At 37.7% G+C, this 21,935-nt stretch overlaps 1 protein-coding gene and 1 pseudogene across 1 annotated transcript in view; one reads left to right on the forward strand and one right to left on the reverse strand.

Annotated features, from left to right (window-relative positions):
* LOC127417577 (fructose-bisphosphate aldolase B-like) overlaps nucleotides 1–21,935 on the reverse strand; it is a 204,357-nt gene that overhangs the window by 138,007 nt on the left and 44,415 nt on the right. The window lies entirely within an intron of this gene.
* LOC127417835 (iduronate 2-sulfatase-like) lies at nucleotides 127–13,241 on the forward strand (annotated as a pseudogene).

The following is a 21,935-nucleotide window of genomic DNA, read 5'->3' on the forward strand; positions in this document are numbered from 1 at the left end:
ATAATTCTTATAATTATTGATGATGCAATATCTGTTATTATTTTATTAAATTACACATTATTATTATTATCACACTCAAGCCTGTGTCTCATAAGTGGGCAAGTTTCTCAGGTCAGGACAGGCCTTATGAACCTGAATAAGAATGAACTAGAAACATGCTGTATCTATGAGATGACTGGAGAAGCTGTGGGACAAGAAAATACTTGTATTTTGCTCATCACTTTATGTACTGTAAGTCATAAATATATCTTTCTGCAGATCTAAAAAAAAAAAAAAAAAAAAAAAAAATCTCAGCTCTGTAAGTCAGTACATTGCAAGTCAAAGGGTCCAAACTTTGAAGCTCTAAAAACCACATAAAGACAGCATAACAGTAATTCATGACTCCCGTGGTCAAATCCATCTCCTCAGAAGTGATATGATAGGTGTGGGTGAGAAACAGATCAATATTTAAGTCCTTTTTTACTATAAATTCTCCTCCCTGCCCAGTAGGTGGCGTTATGCACGAAGAATGTGAATAGGCAAAAGCAAAAGAAGAACTCTTAGGAGAGAAGAGCACTTTGAAAGTAGAGATTTATAGTAAAAAAAAAAAAAGGGCTTAAAGTGGTCATGATATGCCTTTTTTATTTTAATATGTTCCTTGAGGTTCACTTACAATATTAGTAAAGTTTTTTGCACAAACATATTTGTAAAACATCATTTTCCACACTCATTCTGATCCTCTGCCAGAAACGCTTGGTTTTGGTCGTGTTTCTCCTTTAAGACTTGACAGTTAACAACCACTGTTATGATTGGCTCTCTGCTCTTGACTGACCGGCTCTCTCCTTGCCATCTCACTGCTTACCGCTGCTGGGCAGGAATATAGAAGTGACAAGATAAAGTAGGCATTTATGTGTTGTTATGGAGGCGGTCAGATGAAAATCAATGTGGAGGAAGTACAGAACGAGTTGTTTTGGCAGCTTGGTTTGAACAAATGCTCTTTTTCAGTGAGAAGGAAGTTTTGAGTTCTGAAACTTACAATATGTTTTTATAGTCCATTAACCACTTATATGTTAAAAGATCAAGGCATATTTGATTCCTCATGTCATAACCCCTTTAAATATTGATCTGTTTCTCACTCACACCTATCATATTTCTTCTGAAGATATGGAATTAGACACTGGAGCCGTATGGATTGCTTTTATGCTGCCTTTATGTGCTTTTTGAGCTTCAAAGTTTGTCAAAACCTGTTGACTTGCACTGGACCTACAGAGCTGAGATATTCTTCTAAAAATCTTCATTTGTGTTCAGCAGAAGACAGAAATTCATACACAAGGTGAGTACATTTTTTTCACTTTTTTGAGTGAACAATGGGAAATCAAAGTGGTTTACATGGGCATAATAAAGAAAAAGAGAAATAAAGACCAATGAATAAACAACTTGTTGCCTACAGTACAAAAGCTTGAGATGAAAACGTGTAATGTGACTTTAAGGGCAGACCCATTCATCACAGCCAGTAGAATTTGAGTTAATGCAATTAGGGGGCGTGTCTATTGAAAGCAGGATGAAAATCACTCTAAGTAACCGAACATGCCATAGAACACAAAATCAAAATGCTGATGCGATAGTATTGAATTTGACCAGTATCTTAGCGTTATTCCTGCTGGATATTGACATAATGTTGGTAAATTCTCAAATGTTGTTTCCTGTTGTGATTTTATACCTTGTGGAACAGAATGTGTTTGCAAAAGATAACAAACAACTTAACATCTTGCACTTAATTGCGGATGATTTGAGACCAAATTTAGGCCGCTACTCTGATCCAGTGGTCAAGTCACCAAACACTGATCAACTTGCATCTATGAGCACAGTGTTTTATAATGCATATGCACTGGTGTATGTTACTATTGGGCAACAAAAACATAAACATGTACTGTATATTATGATTTATTTGTAGTATGTACTTAGTAAGCTACTGATGCACACCTGTCATTATGTTCTCTTGAAGCAAGCTGTTTGTGGACCTACTAGGGTGTGTTTCCTAACAAGTATTAGACCAGATACTACAAAGTTGTATGATTTCAATTCCTATTTGAGAGTTCATGCAGGAAACTATACCACACTTCCCCAATACTTCAAGTCTAATGGAAACACCACTTTATCAGTGGGCAAAGTTTTCCATCCAGGTAACTAGTCCAGTTGCAGTGGATCACTTTGGCTTTATTGAGTTTTACTCATCAACTGAGCTTGTTTAGTGGCCTTCTATCAATGAAGGGGGTGTTGAAGTCAGAAGTTTACATACACTTAGGTTGAAGTCATTAAAACAAATTTTTTAACCACTCCACAGATTTAATATTAGCAAACTATAGTTTTGGCAAATCGTTTAGGTCATCTACTTTGTGCATGACACAAGTAATTTTTCCAACAGTTGTTTACTTTTAATTGACTATATCACAATTCCAGTGGGTCAGAAGTTTTATAAAAAAGTTATCTGTGCCTTTAAGCAGCTTGAAAAATTCCAGAAAATAATGTCAAGCTTTTAGGCAATTAGCCAATTAGCTTCTGATAGGCTAATTGGAGTCAATTGGAGGTGTACCTGTGGATGTATTTTAAGGCCTACCTTCAAACTCAGTGCCTCTTTGCTTGACATCATGGGAAAAAAATTGTGGACCTCCACAAGTCTGGTTCATCCGTGGGAGCAATTTCCAAATGCCTGAAGGTACCACGTTCATCTGTACAAACAATAGTTTGCAAGTATAAACACCATGGGACCACGCAGCCACTATACCAGTCAGGAAGGAAACGTATTTTGTCTCCTAGAGATGAATGTAGTTTGGTGCAAAAAGTGCAAATCAATCCCAGAACAACAGCAAAGGACCTTGTGAAGATGCTGGAGGAAACAGGTAGACAAGTATCTATATCCACAGTAAAACGTGTCTTATATTGACATAACCTGAAAGGCTGCTCAGCAAGGAAGAAGCCGCTGCTCCAAAACTGCCATTAAAAAGCCAGACTACAGTTTGCAAGTGCCCATGGGGACAAAGATCTTACTTTTTTGGAGAAATGTCCTCTGGTCTAATGAAACAAAAATTGAACTGTTTGGCCATAATGACCATCATTATGTTTGGAAGAAAAAGGGTGAGGCTTGCAAGCTGAAGAACACCATCCCAACCGTGAAGCATGGGGGTGGCAGCATCATGTTGTGGGGGTGCTTTGCTGCAGGAGGGACTGGTGCACTTCACAAAATAGATGGCATCATGAGGAAGGAAAATTATGTGGCTATATTGAAGCAACATCTCAAGACATCAGCCAGAAAGTTAAAGCTTGGTCGCAAATGAATTTTCCAGATGGACAATGACCCCAAGCATACCTCCAAAGTTGTGGCAAAATGGCTTAAGGACAACAAAGTCAAGGTATTGGAGTGGCCATCACAAAGCCCTGACCTCAATCCCATAGAAAATTTGTGGGCAGAACTGAAAAATTATGTTTGAGCAAGGAGGCCTACAAACCTAACTTGGTTACACCAGTTCTGTCTGGAGGAATAGGCCAATATTTCAGCAACTTATTATGAGAAGCTTGTGGAAGGCTACCCAAAATATTGGACCCAAGTTAAACAATTTAAAGGCAATGCTACCAAATAATAACAAAGTGTATATAACCTTTTGACCCACTGGAAATGTGATGAAAGAAATAAAAGCTGAAATAAACCACTATTATTAAATAACTGTACTATTATTCTGACATTTCACATTCTTCGATAGACAGACAGATAGATATACAGTATATATACAGTATATCTATCTATTAATTTATTTATTGAAAAACAAATTTGTAATTTGTCAGCTTTACAAATGAGTCCTTTCCCATGTTAACTGTCTTGTATGATGTTAAACTAATAATACTTCTCTTTTATGTGCTTATCTTCAAGGCAAAGCCTCCAACCACTCGGATGATTACCCGCACAGCTGGTCTGTACCGCCGTATCATCCGCCCTCTTTTAAATATGAAAAGAGGAAGGTAAGTGTGTGTTGATAGATGTGCACACTTCCTCCCCAATGTCTATGCAGTAAAGAAAATATAATGCAGAGAAATGACAAATTTATTATGCTTATTTTACTCTTTAAAAGTCCCTTCTAAAGTGATAGTTGGGTCTCAGTTTGAAGTCATACCAGTGACTCACATTTAAGTTTAGATAGACCATTCTGATCTCTTTGTACATCCTTGTCTTATTTTTATTCAATTCTGACATTCGCATGGTAATCTGCTAGTCACATGAGGTCTTTAATGGATTGTATTGTATGGCATAAGAAAGTATCCTCACATATCATATGCAGTTTACAAAAAATGCACAGTTTAGCATAATAATGCTTAAAATAGTTTGTTACAGTTCTTGGTACATACCGCTTAAGAGTATGTTTCTGCATGATTGTGATGTTTATTTCCAGTATTTCATGTTTATCTTTTTGGTTAGTAAAAATAAAGAAGGCACATTGCACAGTAATTTGCTGTGTCCCGTGGATGTGTCAGAGATGTCTACAGGAACTCTTCCTGACATGAAGAATACAGCAGAGGCCATACGACTACTGAAGTCTTTGAAAGACTCTAAGAATCCATTCTTCCTGGCTGTAGGCTTCTATAAGCCACATATTCCTTTCAGAATTCCATAGGTATGTCCTTCACACAATAAAAAAATTACTTGCAATACGAGAATCTGTCTGCCAATCTGAAATGTATTACTTTGTTATAGGAGTATCTAAAGCTCTATCCTATTGAAAGCATGACGCTGGCTCCAGACCCAGATGTCCCTAAGAATCTACCCAATGTGGCATACAACCCTTGGACTGATATCCGCAAAAGGGAAGATGTCCAGGCGTTAAATCTGAGCTTTACATAAGGCCCCATTCCTAAAGATTTTCAGGTACAGCACACACACACACACACAAAAAAAACAGGAGTCAGACTTCTTTGTACCCCTTTCAAACAATATTTCACCCAAAAATCAAAAGAAAGAAATAGGAAATTACATTTTGCGTAAAGAAAATCAAGCCTGTTTTCAGAATCGTTTAGATTTTTTGCATTATGACATAATTTTAAAGATAATTAAGAACATTTCCTGCCATTTGTCATTACTATAATGCTTTAAAAAAAATACATAATTTAAATTGTGAAAATATTGATACATCATGGCAGTATTTGCTATATTGCCTTTAACTAATGTTGATAAAAAATAAATAAATAATTGTTACCGGACAGAATGATTCTCATTACGGTATTACAGGAATGAGTATCTAATGAGAATCTTCATTAAGAATAATGATTATTACAAACAAACTGAAAAGTAATGAGAATTGGGGTAAAATGTGCTTAATTGTCATGAAAATAATGTCACTGTGCAAAAAACAAATCGCAATGATCCTAAAAATAGGCTTCATTTTGTTAATGCAAGATTTTTGTGAGATTCAACCATGCACTAAATGTTTAAATTTAATTTGTACCCCTTTTTTCTTTTTACATTTTGGGAAAATTAGGTCCCATTTGTTAACATTAGTTAATAATTAGGTATAATGAACAAACAATTTACATTATTTTTTTTACAGCATTTATTAATCTATGTTAATGTTAGTTAATAAAAATACAGTTGTTCATTGTTAGTTCATGTTAGTTCATAGTGCATTAACTTATGTTAACTAATACAAAGGCAAATTTCATTGTTAGTTCTTGTTAACTAATGTTGTTAACTAATGTTAACAAATGGAACCTTATTGTAAAGTGTTACCTTTGTTTTTAATTGTGAAGTGTTCAAAAAATTTTTTTTAACTGAATAGTCATTTTACTCAGTGGAAACTCATTTGCGTCCTGTATTGTAGGGAGTTTAATGACTTGTTCAATCTTCTTGAATGTTTACTAATGAATGTTTTTTGGCTTTTGTAAAGTGTTACTTAGTAGTCTAGTGGTTGGTTTTGGGCCCTAGGCCATTAAAGGCCCAAGGTTAAAATCTCAAATCCAATTTCTTTTAGAAAGAAAAACCCAATTTCTTTTTCCCTTGTTTTTATTTGCAAATTTGACAACACTACCTTGCCTCTGTGTCATACATGGATGCTCAATTCGGAAAAATTCTGCACGCCTTTGATCTCGGCTTCACCAATGACACAACCATAGTGTTCAGCTCAGATCATGGTGTTTGTTCAATGGAGTTCTATCAATTCATCCTGTTTATTTTAAGTTACATCCACTAGATGGCAGTATTGAAGCATTTGATTTGTATTAAATCTCATAGTTTCACAGTCTGCTCTGAGATTCTATATTATTAGAGGTGATTTCTAAACATCACTATTACTTACTGCTCACACCTAAAGTGAGATAGTTGAACAAACTCCCAAACATAAGTATTTAATTTGGCATGTAACCTGTCCAGGGGTGTAAAAAGTACTCAGAAATTATACTTAAGTGAAAGTATTGATACTGAGTAAAAGTTTTACTCAATTAAAAGTCCAAGTATCTAGCTAAAAACCATACTTGAGTGAAAGTAAAAAAATTCAGAAGTATTCACATTATATTGTACTTAAGCATTAGAAAAGTAAAAAGTATCATCTTTCCTAGCTAGAATTAAATCAATAGAGGAGATTGTGTAACAGGATTGTGTTAAATTCTGTTGTTTTGCTAAGTCGCCTTTTTACTGTCTCTGACTAAATTTTACTGTCATATTTCTCCACCAGTGGCATTCGCAGCCTGGTCAAAGAATCATGTTACAATAACTACATTTTTATGTGTCCTGTTGTACGTAACACGGCAATTTCCTGGTGGAATGAACACTAGAGGCGCTAAAACAATAATGACTTTTATCCCCTTTCACTCAAATCATGAGTAAAACGGCAGATTATCAGTTCATAAACCCTTACTTTTCACTCTGTTCCTCACACAATGCTATCTTATGACATATAAACACTTTTACCATAGCACTCGACTCATTTTAACATATGCATTACATAACCAACAACATTTACAAGCTTGTTTAAGTGTGATCAAACTGTGTGGTAGATCAACTGGGGTACGAGTCCTGAAGAGCACACAAGTCCATACATGAGCCAAAAGTGTTATAGAAGCAACACAAAATGACATGGTTGCTTCAGAAACTGTGTTTTTCGTGTCACATTTGCTTTTTATGACACTATCGGTTAGGTTTAGGTTTAAGGTTTGGGGTAGGGAGGTCGGTTTTGTGGATTTAAATCTCGATAGAACATTAACCTTAAAAACCCATTTGTTCGGGAGAAAATTTAACTTGCTTTTAGTGCCACACAGTGGACATTTCACTTCGGAACTGCAGCGATACGTGTAATGAACCACATAATTTTATTTTGCAAAAACCTTGCCACAGCCACGCAATGTTAGTTGCATGAGAGAAGGCACTCACAAATTGTGATGTCAGAGCACCCAGCCCCTTGAGACATAGAGAAAGATAAAAAATATAATAAAACCATTCAAAATAAGCTTTGAAGAAAGTTAGTAATGTTGTTGGTTTATTAATTGTTTTCTGAGGTTTGCTACCAAACCTTGCTGTTGAGCAGATTCATAATTAATGTTCTCAGATTCCATTTATTGTCATTGCTGGTTTTAGAGTTATTATTATAATTAATAGTTGCCTAACAACAGCAATAATAATAATTCAGCAAATAGGGAGTAGAAATTCATAGATATGATTTAAATATGAAGACAAGTGTAGAAATAAATTACATGTGCACAATTACAAAAGCCTTTTATTAGTGACTCCAGCTAGGTCTCCTAAGCAACCAAACTGGCCCAGTTGCTAGGGAGGGTAGAGTCACATGGGGTAACCTCCTTGTGGTCGTGATTAGTGGTTCTTGCTCTCAGTGGGGCTTTGTGTGAAGTTGTGCGTGGATCGCGGAGAGTAGCATGAGCCTCCACTGGGAGTCTCCGCGGTGTCATGCGCAACGAGCCATGTGATAAGATGCGTGGATTGACGGTCTCAGAAGTGGAGGCAACTGAGACTTGTCCTCTGCCACCCGGATTGAGGTGAGTAACCGCGCCACCACGAGGACCTACTAAGTAGTGGGAATTGGGCATTCCAAATTGGGAGAAAAGGGGATAAAAAAAAAAAGCCTTTTGTTTTCATATATATATTTGCAACGTAAATTATAATTTTGGACTTCATAACTGTCCAATCTTTAGAAGTAGCATATGTTTGGAATGAAGTTTAGGACAAAAACCATCAGTGTTTCTCATTTCATGCTTATAGTTTTGCATGAATACATTACATTCAGTCGAGCGGTCACATACGGTTTAGTCGCACAAATATTTAAACGTATCCAAAGCTCAAACCAGATCTGAAATTCCGCCTCTGCAGGTGGTCGGAACTCCACACAGCCACCGTGTGACACTGCATTTGAAATGACTGACCTCTGGTCTGTCACCTGTCTTTTATCGGACGCAGTGAAAAGGTGGCTTCAGTCCAGTAAGACAAAAGAAATTTATATGCAATAATGTAGTGAGTACTTTTCAAGTTTAAATAAAATTGTAAGGAGTAAAAAGTACTATATTTTCTTTGGAACTGTAATTAAGTAAAAGTACAAGTATTCTGTTTAAATTGCACTCGAGTAAAATACAAATATAAAAAATAATACTTAAGTATAATACTTAAGTATTTTTACTCAATTACTTTACACCACTAAACCTGTCCTGCACCATTTGTGCTACAGACATTAATTAAACCTCACAGTGTGTGGTTTAAGGAGAGGTGTGCTATTACTTTTCTAAGCGATCAGACTTAAGGTTTACATCTGGTACATGCTAGAATGGCTGAAAACAATCAAATACATTGAAGTGCAGCCAAATCTGGGGACCAGAGTATCATGGTGAGTGGGCCAAATACAGCAACTTTGATGTGGCCACCCGAGTGCCATTGAAGCCAGGTGTGACCTCACCTTTCCCTTGGCCTGGGGAGAAGACATTCCACTTCATCAATGTGTTTCAGAGCACACGGGGGCAGTTTGGCAAAGGTAACGTTACTCAAAGCAGCTGTCAAGACATGAAGACAGCAGGATCCTTCATGAGAATCTGAGGCTCCAACTGAAGTCACTCAAGCATTTCATATCAACTCTCTGGGAAAGATGTTCTGGCTGAAGTATTGGTCCATTTAAAGCGTTGATATTTATTTTGTTTTGACATTTTTGTTTGTGCAAAACCAAGGTTTGACTGTGTGGTGTTAGCACATACTGTACACATTCAGTTAACATTTTGGACACATTTGACCGAATAGATGTTTCTTATGATTTTATAAACTCTTGTCTAATGGCTTGTGCTTAAATGCTTGAAATTAATGTTGTAGAGAAATATAAATTGTGCCTATGAATTTACCTATGAAAAAAGCCATTTTTTTTTTAATTGATGGGATACATATAAGGAAACTCCTTCAATGCTGTTTAAAAAGCATCTCAGCTGGATAAATTAAGTTGGTTGAGAGACAAAGGGTGGCTACATTGCAGAAGCTAAAATTTTTAGCCACTATACAATTCACATACTTGCATTTGTATTATTGAATAGTTTTGATGAATTTACTATTATTCCAAAATAATGAAGAAAAGAAGAAAGAAATAGTAATAACTGTAAATATTGGTAGTGTACTTTTGGTTATGGTTCTTGCTTTCAGCTCTCAAGTGCACTTATGTAGCAGCCTTTAGAAAGTGCACGGCAATAGTAGTTGAAGTAATGACTATGGTGACAGCATAGAGAATCTAAGAAGTCCTGAGAGTCTTTGCTACAGTGGGCTCTACATTGGTGCTTGTTGTTATTCTAATGAACTGCACTGTATTCTGTTACTGCTCCACTAAATTCAAAGGACATTCCTGGACTGAAGCCATTTACTTAAGGTAAAAGTGGATTTCCCGCTCATAGAGTTATTTTTATTTTATAGTGTATGTTATGACATTAAACTCCATCATTTTCTCCTATAGAGATTTTACTAGTGATAAATACATGTTTCGAGACAGACCTACCATGAGCTCTGAGGTTAAGCAATGATAATATGCTTCTGCAGAAACCACAAGTCTGCATGATTTAAACATAACTTTTTTTCTTTAAATTGTGTTGATTGCTGAATACCATCAAAACGGGAATAGAGCACAACAGTGCCCACCCAGCTGTCTTGGTTTACGAATTATTTTACCATTCTTTTTTTTTTTTTTTTTTTTTTTCGTAGGGATTTCATAAAATCCTGTTTTAAAAGCATTCTAAGCCTGGAACCAAATCAACCAGCTCCGAGGTGAATCAGAACATTACAAACTTAGATTTGAAGCAAAAAAAGTTGAAAATCAGACAAAGGTACAAGACTGCATACTTAATGTATTTATTGAGGGAATGAACTACAATCCCACAAAGCATTGCAAAGAATGGAATTAAAAGCGATAGCAATGTCAAAAAACTGCTAATTGTAAGTGGTGGATAATATATCTTTGCAAATATATACACTGGCGGCCAAATGTTTGGAATAATGTACAGATTTTGCTCTTATGGAAAGAAATTGGTACTTTTATTCAACAAAGTGGCATTCAACTGATCACAATGTATAGTCAGGACATTAATAACATGAAAAATTACTATTACAATTTGTAAAAAAAAATCCAGAACTTCTTAAACTACTTCAAAGAGTTCTCATCAAAAAATCCTCCATGTGCTGCAATGACAGCTTTGCAGATCCTTGGGAATCCAGCTGTCAGTTTGTCTAAATACTCAGTTGACATTTCACCCCATGCTTCCTGTAGCTCTGTCTTGTCGGGCACTTCTCACACACCTTACGTTCTAGCTGATCCCACAAAAGCTCAATGGGTTTAAGATCCATAACACTCTTTTCCAATTATCTGTTGTCCAATGTCTGTGTTTCTTTGCCCATTCTAACCTTTTCATTTCTGTTTCAAAAGTTGCTTTTTCTTTGCAGTTCTTCCCATAAGGCCTGCACCCCTGAGTTTTCTCTTTACTGTTGTTCATGAAACTGGTGTTGAGTGGGTAGAATTCAATGAAGCTGTCAGCTGAGGACAATTGTGGCTTCTATTTCTCAAACTAGAGACTAGATGTAGTTATCCTCTTGTTTAGTTGTACATCTGGCCTTCCACATCTCTTTCTATCCTTGTTAGAGCCAGTTGTCCTTTGTCTTTGAAGACTGTAGTGTACACCTTTGTATGAAATCTTCAGTTTTTTGGCAGTTTCAAGCATTGTATAGCCTTCATTCCTCAAAACAATGATTGACTGATGAGTTTCTAGAGAAACCTTTTTTTTGTTGTACCTAATATTGACCTTAAGACATGCCAGTCTATTGCATACTGTGGCAACTCAAAAACAAACACAAAGACAATGTTAAGCTTCATTTAACAAACCAAATAGCTTTCAGCAGTGTTTGATATAATGACAAGTGATTTTCTAGTACCAAATTAGCAGTTTAGCATGATTACACAAGGATAAGGTGTTGGAGTGATGGCTGCTGGAAATGGGACCTGTCTAGATTTGATCAAAAATGACTTTTTTCAGTAATGTCCTGACTATAATTTGTGATCAGTTGAATGCCACTTTGATGAATTAAAGTTCCAATTTCCTTCCGAAACAGCAAAATCTGTACATTATTCCAAACTTTTGGCCACCAGTGTAAGTAGTTTGAGAATGTAGGAAGGCTGACTCGACTGCGTTATTCACAGTGCGTCATGGAAATGGCCGGTCACTGCAGAGCTCGTTTGGTCTGCTTTGTTGGCTGCAATTCTCTGATTGGTCTTTCTCTTAAGGATCATGGGCAGTGTAGTTTTTCCACCAGGAATTCCTCTATTAAACACGATTTTCAAAAAAGTTGAAATAACGCAGAGTGATGACGTCAACATAAGCATAAACAGTACTATTGATTAATAGACTCGGAGATCACGGTAGGTTTGTCTTTAAAGGTTTATAAGTTAATTTGCCTACGTAAAAATGAATGGGATCTTAACTTTAGGAACCTGACTGTTACACTCTGTTGCAGCAACTGCCCACTCTCATACAGCATTGCGAATTTTGAGTACCAAAACTTTTCAAACCAAGTTCGATGCTGAGATTTCGTGATCCACTAAAAAAAGTTCAGATACCTAAATTGTTTGCCATCCATACAGTTCAATATTTTAGACTCTGTGTGAAGGAGTTTATTGAGATGCAGTGTTTCATTTTAAAATTTTGTTTTTCTGCATGTTGTTGGTGTGGAAAATTCAGGCATGTTGTGAATAGGTCTAAACACCCCATCACTTGTTGTCTTGAAATCTAGACAATGCTATACATCTGTATCTCACAATAGTAAACACAACTCATAGTGTGTTTGTTTTATTATTTTTATCTTTCAGGTCAAGGTGAGAAAGGTGTGGTGGAACTTGTGGATATCTTCCCCATGCTGTCAAACCTGGTTGCGCTGCATCCTCTCTGCCGCTGCCTCTCTAAATCCTTTAAGATCGAGCTGTGCACGGAGGGCTCCAACCTGGCCTATCTCATCCAGAGAGAGACCGCAACAGAGAAGCCTACTCATTCAGCCAGTACCCTTGGCCCTCTGACTTCATTCAAGAGAACTCTGACCTGCCCGATCTAGCTGACATCCATGTCATGGGCTACTCTGTTCGCTCCACTGACTATCGGTTCACTTAATGGGTGGGCTTCGACCCGCTCAACTGTCAACCTAACATGACAGACATCCACACAGGTGAGCTATACCTCTTGGCTGAAGACCTGGGTGAGGACAATAACTTATTTGATGAATTTGGCCATGCCAAGGTATTGTATAAGCTTTGCATGCAGCAGTCATGGTCAGAAAGCTTAAAGCAACATATGTTGTATCTCAACAATGGTTTAAAGGGATTCTTTGATTCGTTTTTCATAATATGGCAGTCAAGGGAAAATCCTATTGTATTTCGAGGAATGTTACATAGCCTTTAAGGACAATGTAGGTCACTAAGTTCAATAATAGTAGCCTGATTTGCACTTAGAGATGGATTTGCCCTATTTTAAGCATTACAGTTTCTTTAAAAAGTGCCTTTAAACATTATTAACTCACTCTCAAATTGTTACAACAAAAAAGACAGAGGACTGTTTTTGGACTGTTTTGGTCAATTTTTCCACATTAAATGAGTTCTTTATAAGGTCATAATAGAATGTGAACTTCCAAAGCACCTGTTTGACATCTCAAAGGAATAATAAGTGAACGTTCTCACTTATTACACAGCTCTCTGGAATACTTGATTCTGATTGATCAATCGTGGCATTTTGCAGTCAAATACTTTTGTTTAATGTTGAATTGTATAATTGACCATTGTCCCAGACAAGCAATTTCTTAGCTAGTTTCATGTCTTTTGTATCACTTTGTGGTTTCATTCTTCTCAAATAATAAAAAATAATAATATTTATGTCCATTTGTGTATTAAATTTCTGCTTTGCATCCAAATCCTCCTGATCACCCTGATATTTTGAGATAATTACAGACTTGCTGTATAATCATATGTTTATATATACATATACAGTATATGATAATATTAAATTATTAGGTAATCCAATACAGTTTTGACTTAATTTCCCTTTCAGAATGTGATGCAAGGGAATGATGTAACATCGAGTCAAATGAGAAATTAGTTTAATTTAAATCTTAGAGAAATAGAAAGCTCAGCACAGGCAACACTCTGCTTTAGCAATTTGTCAGGTCACTAAGTCATAATTGTGTTTTGTCTTGGAGGCCGACGGAGACTCTGGCCCTTGTTTTCCCAGGCAGCATGATGAAAATCAACTCAAATATAAAATTTCAAGTCATGCACTTCCAGAGCACCGTTGCCAAGGTAATTAGATGCTTAAATGTGAAAACTTCCAAATGATGTTGCTGGGATACACCTCAGAGAATAGTTTAACAATGATGAATGTTTGGACCAACATTAACAAAAAGGGGATAGGATTGTTCAGCTTTGACTGTAGCAACCTTACGTTAAATCACCAATGCTTGTGTTCTGTGTTGTCATAGTGTGCATTGGATGATGTCATAGAGCGTTTTATCCCCAGACTCATTAAAAATCCAAGAGCCTCAATTTTAAAGACACATCTATTCCTTTGTTAACAATGTTAGATTATGTTGTCATAGAGAGCATTTGATGTCATAGAGCACTTTCTCCCCATTTATTTAATACCAAAAGTCTGAATTTTCAAGACATCACCATTCCTTCGGTTAAATAATGTGAAAAAGATGACATTGAATAATATCATAGAGCTCTATCTCCCTAGATTCATTTAAACCAAGACTCTGAATTTTAAAAACCCTACCATTCCTTTGATTTAATAAAATGATATTGTCATAGAGTGCATTGTGTGATGTCATAGGGGATCCTTTTCCCCTTTTCTCCCCAATTTGGAATGCCCAATTTGCAATGCACTCTAAGTCCTCGTGGTGGTGTAGCGACTTGCCTCAGTCCGGGTGGTGGAGGACGAATCTCAGTTGCCTCCACGTCTGAGACCATCAATCCGCACAGCTTATCACATGTCTTGTTGAGCACGTTACCGCGGAGACCTAGCGCGTGTGGAGGCTTCACACTATTCTCCGCGGCATCCACGCACAACTCACCACACGCCCCACAAGAGCGAGAACCACATTGTAGTGACCACGAGGAGGTTAACCCAATGTGACTCTACCCACCCTAGCAACCGGGCCAATTGGTTGCTTATGAAGCCTGACTGGAGTCACTCAGCACGCCCTGGATTCGAACTTGTGACTCCGGGTGTGGTAGTCAGCGTCTTTACTTGCTGAGCTACCCAGGCCCCCCCTAAGCCTTGCTCACTTTACACCTATGTGTGAAATTCTGAAGAATCAGTCTCTCAACTCCTATTGGATGAAACGCAGACAGAACGCGTCCCCACCATGAAGAGTATAAAACCCGGAAATTCCTTCTAAGTTTTGCTTCCAGAGTATGAGTTGCGTCTAGTTGCAGCCTTGCTGCTATCAGGTGTAGCCTCGTTGCCCAAGGAAGCAACGTACGTATCTGAACTTTGGCCATACAATCTCCATCTTGCTGGATGAGCCGAGATTTCTCCGTGTTCCACCGAGCACGCTAATGGATCCGAAGGAGACTCTTCACCCTTTTGTCTGCAGAAGTGAAGAAAGAAGATTTCTCTTCTCTCTTCAACCGAGTTGACTTCGCTGATATCTCCGCCAACCTGCCGAGAATCACCTGCCATACTGCCCACCGACAGAGTGAGGAAACGGCCTCCCAAGCTTCGAGAAACCGAGTCGGAGTCAAACAATGGACAAACACACATTCTACTCGCGTCCTCACGCGACTCAAGTTAGAGGTTTAAGTCTGGGCAGAGATAGATTATTAAAGTGTGTTATTCATGTGTATCAAGGCTATTGCTTGTACAGTTTATGGACCGCCGTGTCCACTCATTGCTGCTAATAATACTCAAGGTATTAATGTAACTTACTGTATTGTCGTCCAACCACATTGGGCTGTTTGTGCATTTCCGCCATCACGGGTGAGACTGGCACACTGAGTTTATCCATTAAAGAACCAACGACCACGGTGGACAGATTATGAGCCATTCACCGTGTCTCTGAGTGATAAAACTAACGGTTGCCTTCTCTCCCACGATCGCTAAAACCGGCTTCGGTGCCGTCACTTTGTTCTCTCTCTCTCGTACTAACAGCACACACACACACGACCCCTCACAAACCTACCCGCACACACATTTGGTGAGCAGATAACTTGGCAATAGAGCCCAGCTTTGTCACTAATTTACTGTACCAGCGGAGACATGCGTTAAACGGGCAGACGCCACTGACCAGTCTCTCCGCCCACATTCTCTGGCTGGAAACCTAGCGTGACGCACTCTCCACAAGAGCCACGTCCGCCATTTTGTGTCCTTCTTTCTTCTCTCACACACACACACACACACACACACACACACACCATCCTCTCATGTATTATAGGCTTATTTGTTACCATATCTAATCATGATACTGTTTAGTTTGTAGTTGGAAGTCAGAAGTTTATTGACTGCATTGTATTGATTTGATATTACTGTATCAGTAAACTTTCTTATACTTTAAAGAGAGAAGTGTTATGGTATTGTTCTGCATGCACCTGTGTCAAGGGCTGGCAGGGAATGTCAGTGCTCGGATTCAAGCCTTCATTGTTTACCTTTTGAATATTGATGTTCTCCGGATGTCGACTTCCTAAGAAAACAATCCTATATTGAGACCGCTGTACTGTCTGGTTAGTAGTCCCTGATTCCAGGGTGTTGCCTTAGTGATATTAATCCTTATTAATATTCTATTGATTTTTATATTTGATAGTTATCTTTGATGATTGTTGAAGGATTAATAAGCTAATGTTGATTCTAATCAATGTTCTATTGATTTTAATAATTAATAATTATCTTTGATAATTGTTGATTTGAGGGATTAATACACTAATGTTGATTCTAATCAATGTTCTATTGATTTTAATAATTTATATTTATATTTGATGATTGTTTATTTGAAGGATGAATAAGCTAATATTGATTCTAATCAATCTTTGATAATTATTAATTATTGCTAATAACCAAACCCGCTCCTGAACGAAGCGCCCAACATTATGATATCATAGAGTGCATTGTGTGATATCATAGAGCACTTTCTCCCCAGACTAATTTAAAGGGATAGTTCAACCAAAAATGAAAATCCTCTAATTAACTCACCCTCATGCCATCCCAAATGTGTATGACTTTCTTTCTTCTGCAGAACACAAATGAAGATTTTTAGAAGAATATCTCAGCTCTGTAGGTCCATACAATGCAAGTGAATGGTGACCAAAATTTTGAAGCTCCAAAAAGCACATAAAGGCAACATAAAAGTAATCCATACGACTCCAGTGGTTTAATCCATGTCTTTGAGTGTTTTCTCCCTAGCTAATTTAATACCAGGAGTCTGTATTTTAAAGACTCCTACCGCCATTCTCTTTTCAGGTTAATTTTGGATTCCTCGCAAACTCTCGCTCTTGAGTTAGATACCACATTGTTTACTCCTGCAGAGTATAAATTATTTTTGAAGGAACATATTCAATATTTATATGGAAACATAAATATATTTTTCTCGCTCTCAAAAGAAAAAAACCACAACAAAACAAAGCAAGCACATCTTTTGTGTCTCTGTGTGTCTATCCCTTTTTCAAGTGTTATACTGAGGGGGATCCTTTGGGACCACCAATGTATTCAGCTTCAGCAGACAGGCTTCATTGCCAGCTGGTCCGGAAAATTCCACTGCTGTCTCTTTTTTTTTCCTCGTCGACTAAAAGAAAGGTCAGGGCAGTTAGAGATAGATCCACAGGCTGATTGAAGCTGATATTTTAATTGCTCGCACCAAAGCAGCCTTGCATTTTTGTACACCAGCTGATTCTATAATGCTGCACTTTTGCAATGTCTCCAAATTTACCTCATATACTGTATTTAAAATCTGAATTTTACCCCTTAAATGGTCTTGGCTGTCTTGACAATATACAGCTCCTCTTGAAGATTGAAAACACATACACATGACTTATCGGTTACTATTACGTGGTTTCCTTGAATACTTGATTCTGATTGGCCACATTCTGTGGTGACAATTTTGTTAAATGACCACTAAACTGTATAAATCACTGTTGTCCCAGGCGACCAATTTCCAGCAGTAGTTGCATGAGATTCATGTCTCTTGTATCACTGAGTGGTCTCTTTTTGCATAGTAAAGTAATTTAAACTCAAATATATTTTACGTCTATTTATTTATTTATGTGTCAAATAGCTATGTAATAAGTGGAATAATATACATTCAGTCAGACATTGCTCAAAACAAACCCCTTCAGGGTAAATTCTCATATACCCTAATAGGATATATGTGTATATATATATTTTTGTGATAATGACTGGCAGCTAACTACCCCTTATTTGTTTGATTATAGTAACTAATATTAACTTCATATTCTTTTTACTCAAATAGGCAAACATCCAGAAAGAGAATTAGACCTGGTTATGATAAATGGTTTGTATTAACTCTTTAGTGTGATTTCTAACACAGAATGAATGAATGTTACAATTATATAGTGCTTTTCTGACACTACACTCAAAGCACTTTACACAATGAACAGGGGACACTCTTCAACCACCACCAGTGTACAGCATCCATCTGGATGATGCTACAGCAGCCATAGTGCGCCAGTACGCTCACCACACACCAACTATTGATGGAGAGAGAATAGAGTTATAAAGCCAATTAATGGATGGAGATTATTAGGAGGCCATGATTGATGAGGCCCAGTGAGTGGAATTTGGCCAGGACACCAGGATTACACCCCTACTCTTATCAAGGAGTGTCCTGGGATGATTCTTCTTTTTTTTTTTTTTAATGAGCACAGAGAGTCAGGACCTCAGTTTAATATCTCATCTGAAGGACAGTGCCTTTTGTCCCCATTACTATACTGGGACATTAGGACCCACACAGACTGCAGGGTGAGCACCCCCTGCTGGCTACCCTAATACCTCTTCCAGAAGCAAACTTAGTTTTCCCCAGGAGGTCTTCCATCCAGGTACTGGACAGGCTCAACCCTGCTTAGCTTTAGTGGGCAACTGGTCTGGAGCTACAGGGTGATATAGCTACTGGATAATTTATGCAGGCATGGTTAGAGATCACTGCTCTGTATAATAAAAATCTATTTCCATAAGCACAGTGTGAATGTAAGTAATTATAACTAGCGATATGCTTGGGGATTTGATGGTGGGTTTTTAGGCTCACATTGTTACAAATTCATTTCCAACTTTACAATGTCCAGGGTTATGAAGAGCAACAGTTGCTGTTCAGCTTTGCTGGCTGAGCCCTAGTTTGCACAATCCCATATTGTATAGCTCTCTAGTGCCTGTTCAGTCCTGTATAATTGTTGCCTCTTTAGTCATCACATATGGAGGACTTGGAGTGCCACTTTAAAAAAAAAAAATTGTATCACTGTATTACTTCTAAAATATAAATGAAAAAAAAAAAAAAAAATCATTTTTAATAGACCCATTATACAATTTTAAAAATTGTAATTTAAACATCAAATATAAAAGTTATTTGTAAAGAAATTTATTAATTTACATTTAAATGTTTCAATCAATAAATTGATAATTAATGTAATTTTATATAAGTGGCAACCAAAGTCATAAAGTTGTCTCTGCTGTTTTTAATGGTATCTGTTATGTAGCATTCATTGCAACAGTGATGCTAGTTTAGTAAAGTTGAGACATTCCACCAAAACTTTTGTGAAAAGCCAGATATTGTTGTTTGGAAACCAGATGCTTACTGCATAAGTAAAAATGCCATGTTTGCTGGAGCTCTGACATGAGAACAATAAAACACAGCAGGACCAGATTATGAAACAGTCTGTGAACTATTACTTTTGCAATTAGATTTTGTGATCATGAGCATTTTCATAATGAAGCTGGAGATTCTTTAGAGAGCTTTTTCCAGAGCACTGATGGTCTGACATGGCTCACAAACAGCCAGCAAAACAAACTGATTTAAAAGAATCTCAAAATAAGAGCTCCTGATTTGCTTGGAACTTTATAATGATGTTTATCAGCTCAGGGTCTGTGGGGACAAAATGAACTGAAACCACCAATGTTGGGGAATGAAAACATAGCTAAGTGTTCTGGTGTCTTGAGGCACCATGTTTGAAAGTGTATGAGTGCAAATGAGATTAGAGAGCTACTGTATAGTGGAGGAGAAGATTTTCAGTGAATAACATCTTCAATATCAATCTTTTCCTCACACAAAATGATCATATGGCTTCAGAAGACTTGGAATATGGCACACATGTCATATGGACTATATTTACAGGGCTTTTTGTCCTTTTTGGAGATTGATAGCCCAAATCCCTGTTTACTTTCATTTTGTGGAAAAGAGCAGTCCTCCTTTTGAGTTCCACAGAAGAAAGTCAAACAGGTTTGGAACAACATCATAATGACAACATTTTCAGTTTAATAGCAGTTATGGCCTTATATTAATCAGTCGTTTCATGTAGAGACTTATATCAAGATCTGTTGAAAACCACCATTCTCTCTCATCTCGTGCATGTCGGTTTATTGTGCACTTAGAAGTCACACACAGGCTCTTTGTCTCAGATGAGTTTAATGGTGCCAGTCAGATTGGGGCCAGAATTCTTGGCCCTGAGGTCTAAGTGTCTTGGTGGGGAAGCTGTTCCTGTCTGGCTCAGTGACGTCCAGCCTTAGGGCCAGTGCTGTGGTACGGGCAGCACGACCCTCATTATGTGCCCAGATTATATCACATCAAGTGCTGCACTCTGGCATGTGTGAGCAGACAAGAGCTTGCCAAAAACTGATGCCACCAAAAACTAGCTTTAAAAGTCAACGTGAAATGCTATTCACATTCCATTTTACTTCCATATTCTGATGTATTTTCTCGTGAAGCAGGACATTCGACAAGAAAAAAATTAGGGTTGGACTTGATTTTAGACACTTTCCTACAGGGCGGGACATTTGATGTTAGAGGGTGGGGCTAAATATTTAAGAGAAATTTGTAACATTAACTAAAAAGATGAGTCTTTTCAGATTTGGAGAAAGTTATTTTATGATAAAAGATGCGAGGACTAGTATTTTGAGGACTGCTGTCATGATCAATAGAAAATTTAAACAAACATCTCGCTATCTGCAGATGTTATTAACGCAATGTTATTTGTGACAGGCAAATAGCGCTGAGTTTTGTGAAAAAGCGCACTGTAAAATAAGACAGTTTGCATAGAAAAGAGCTGTTTGCTATAAGAAAAAAAATATGATGACAATTAAATATGCTTCAGCCCTATCTCAGTGCATTTAGCACTGTTTTGCAGGTGTATAATAAATGAGATGCAGATTTTTGCGCTGAAATACTACAAGCTAAAGTGAATTCGCCCCTATGTATGTGCAAGCAGCACGATGCATCATACTGCAAACCAACAGCACACATACCTACATTAGGATGTTGTTGGATAATGCCATTTCCTGCAGGAACTGCAAAGTTGGAGTCGCCACATGCTCAATGGTGTTTGGCAGCTGAGCGGCTGCTAATGACTGTGCAGCTCCGCAGGGAAATGAGCAGACAAGAGAAAGAGGTGGGAGAAAAAGCAGAAGAAAAAAGAGAGAGTGATGCACATAATAGTCCAGGATCTGATGCCCTCCATCTGGCGCAGTGAGGGAGTGACTCCAGCAGCAAACTTGTGCCGACCTGCGGCCACGGGTACGCCATCATTATTTCCCTCGGATGCTCCCATGGCACCATGTTGGCATTTAGGAATGTCACTCCACAAGCCAGAGTCCTGGTTGGAAGGGGCTAAGCAAGCCCGCAGAGACAGGGCGAGTTGGCTTGCATCAGCAAAATACATGTTTGGGTCATTATCTTCCAAATACATCCCGTTTGTGGGACTTGCATTATGCGGGGAACAGTGAGGATGTGTCATTCTAATGGCCGTAAAGGGCTTCTGCCAAAATGACAATGATGGTATCTGACATCAGACACACTCATGCTGCTACTGAATTAGCCTGAAACACCCTCGGTTTGACAGGGGAAAATGGTTTGTAAGTGACAGTAATTCCTCAGTTACAGTTTTTCAGTAACTTTTGCTCAATCTTCCTAGAATTAATTCATTGCACTGAACAGTATTTTCAGCACAAAACGTGCATCATAATACCTGGATTGCTAACCACCTGAAATCTAGTTTAACAAGGCACTAAATGCGCTGAAATAGTGCTGCGCCTCGAGTATTTAAATTAGGTCATCGTTTTTTTCAGCGAAAACACACCTACAGTACTTTCTTTGTAAATATGGCTTATTATACATTGCATCTTATTAACAAAACTCTGCGCAGAATATCGGCTCCATTTTCATGACTGCACTAGGCGCAATGCAATACGCAATGACGGCTACGTCATTT

Source organism: Myxocyprinus asiaticus, chromosome 27 (genome assembly GCF_019703515.2).
Source record: "Myxocyprinus asiaticus isolate MX2 ecotype Aquarium Trade chromosome 27, UBuf_Myxa_2, whole genome shotgun sequence".
Lineage (NCBI taxonomy): Eukaryota > Metazoa > Chordata > Actinopteri > Cypriniformes > Catostomidae > Myxocyprinus > Myxocyprinus asiaticus.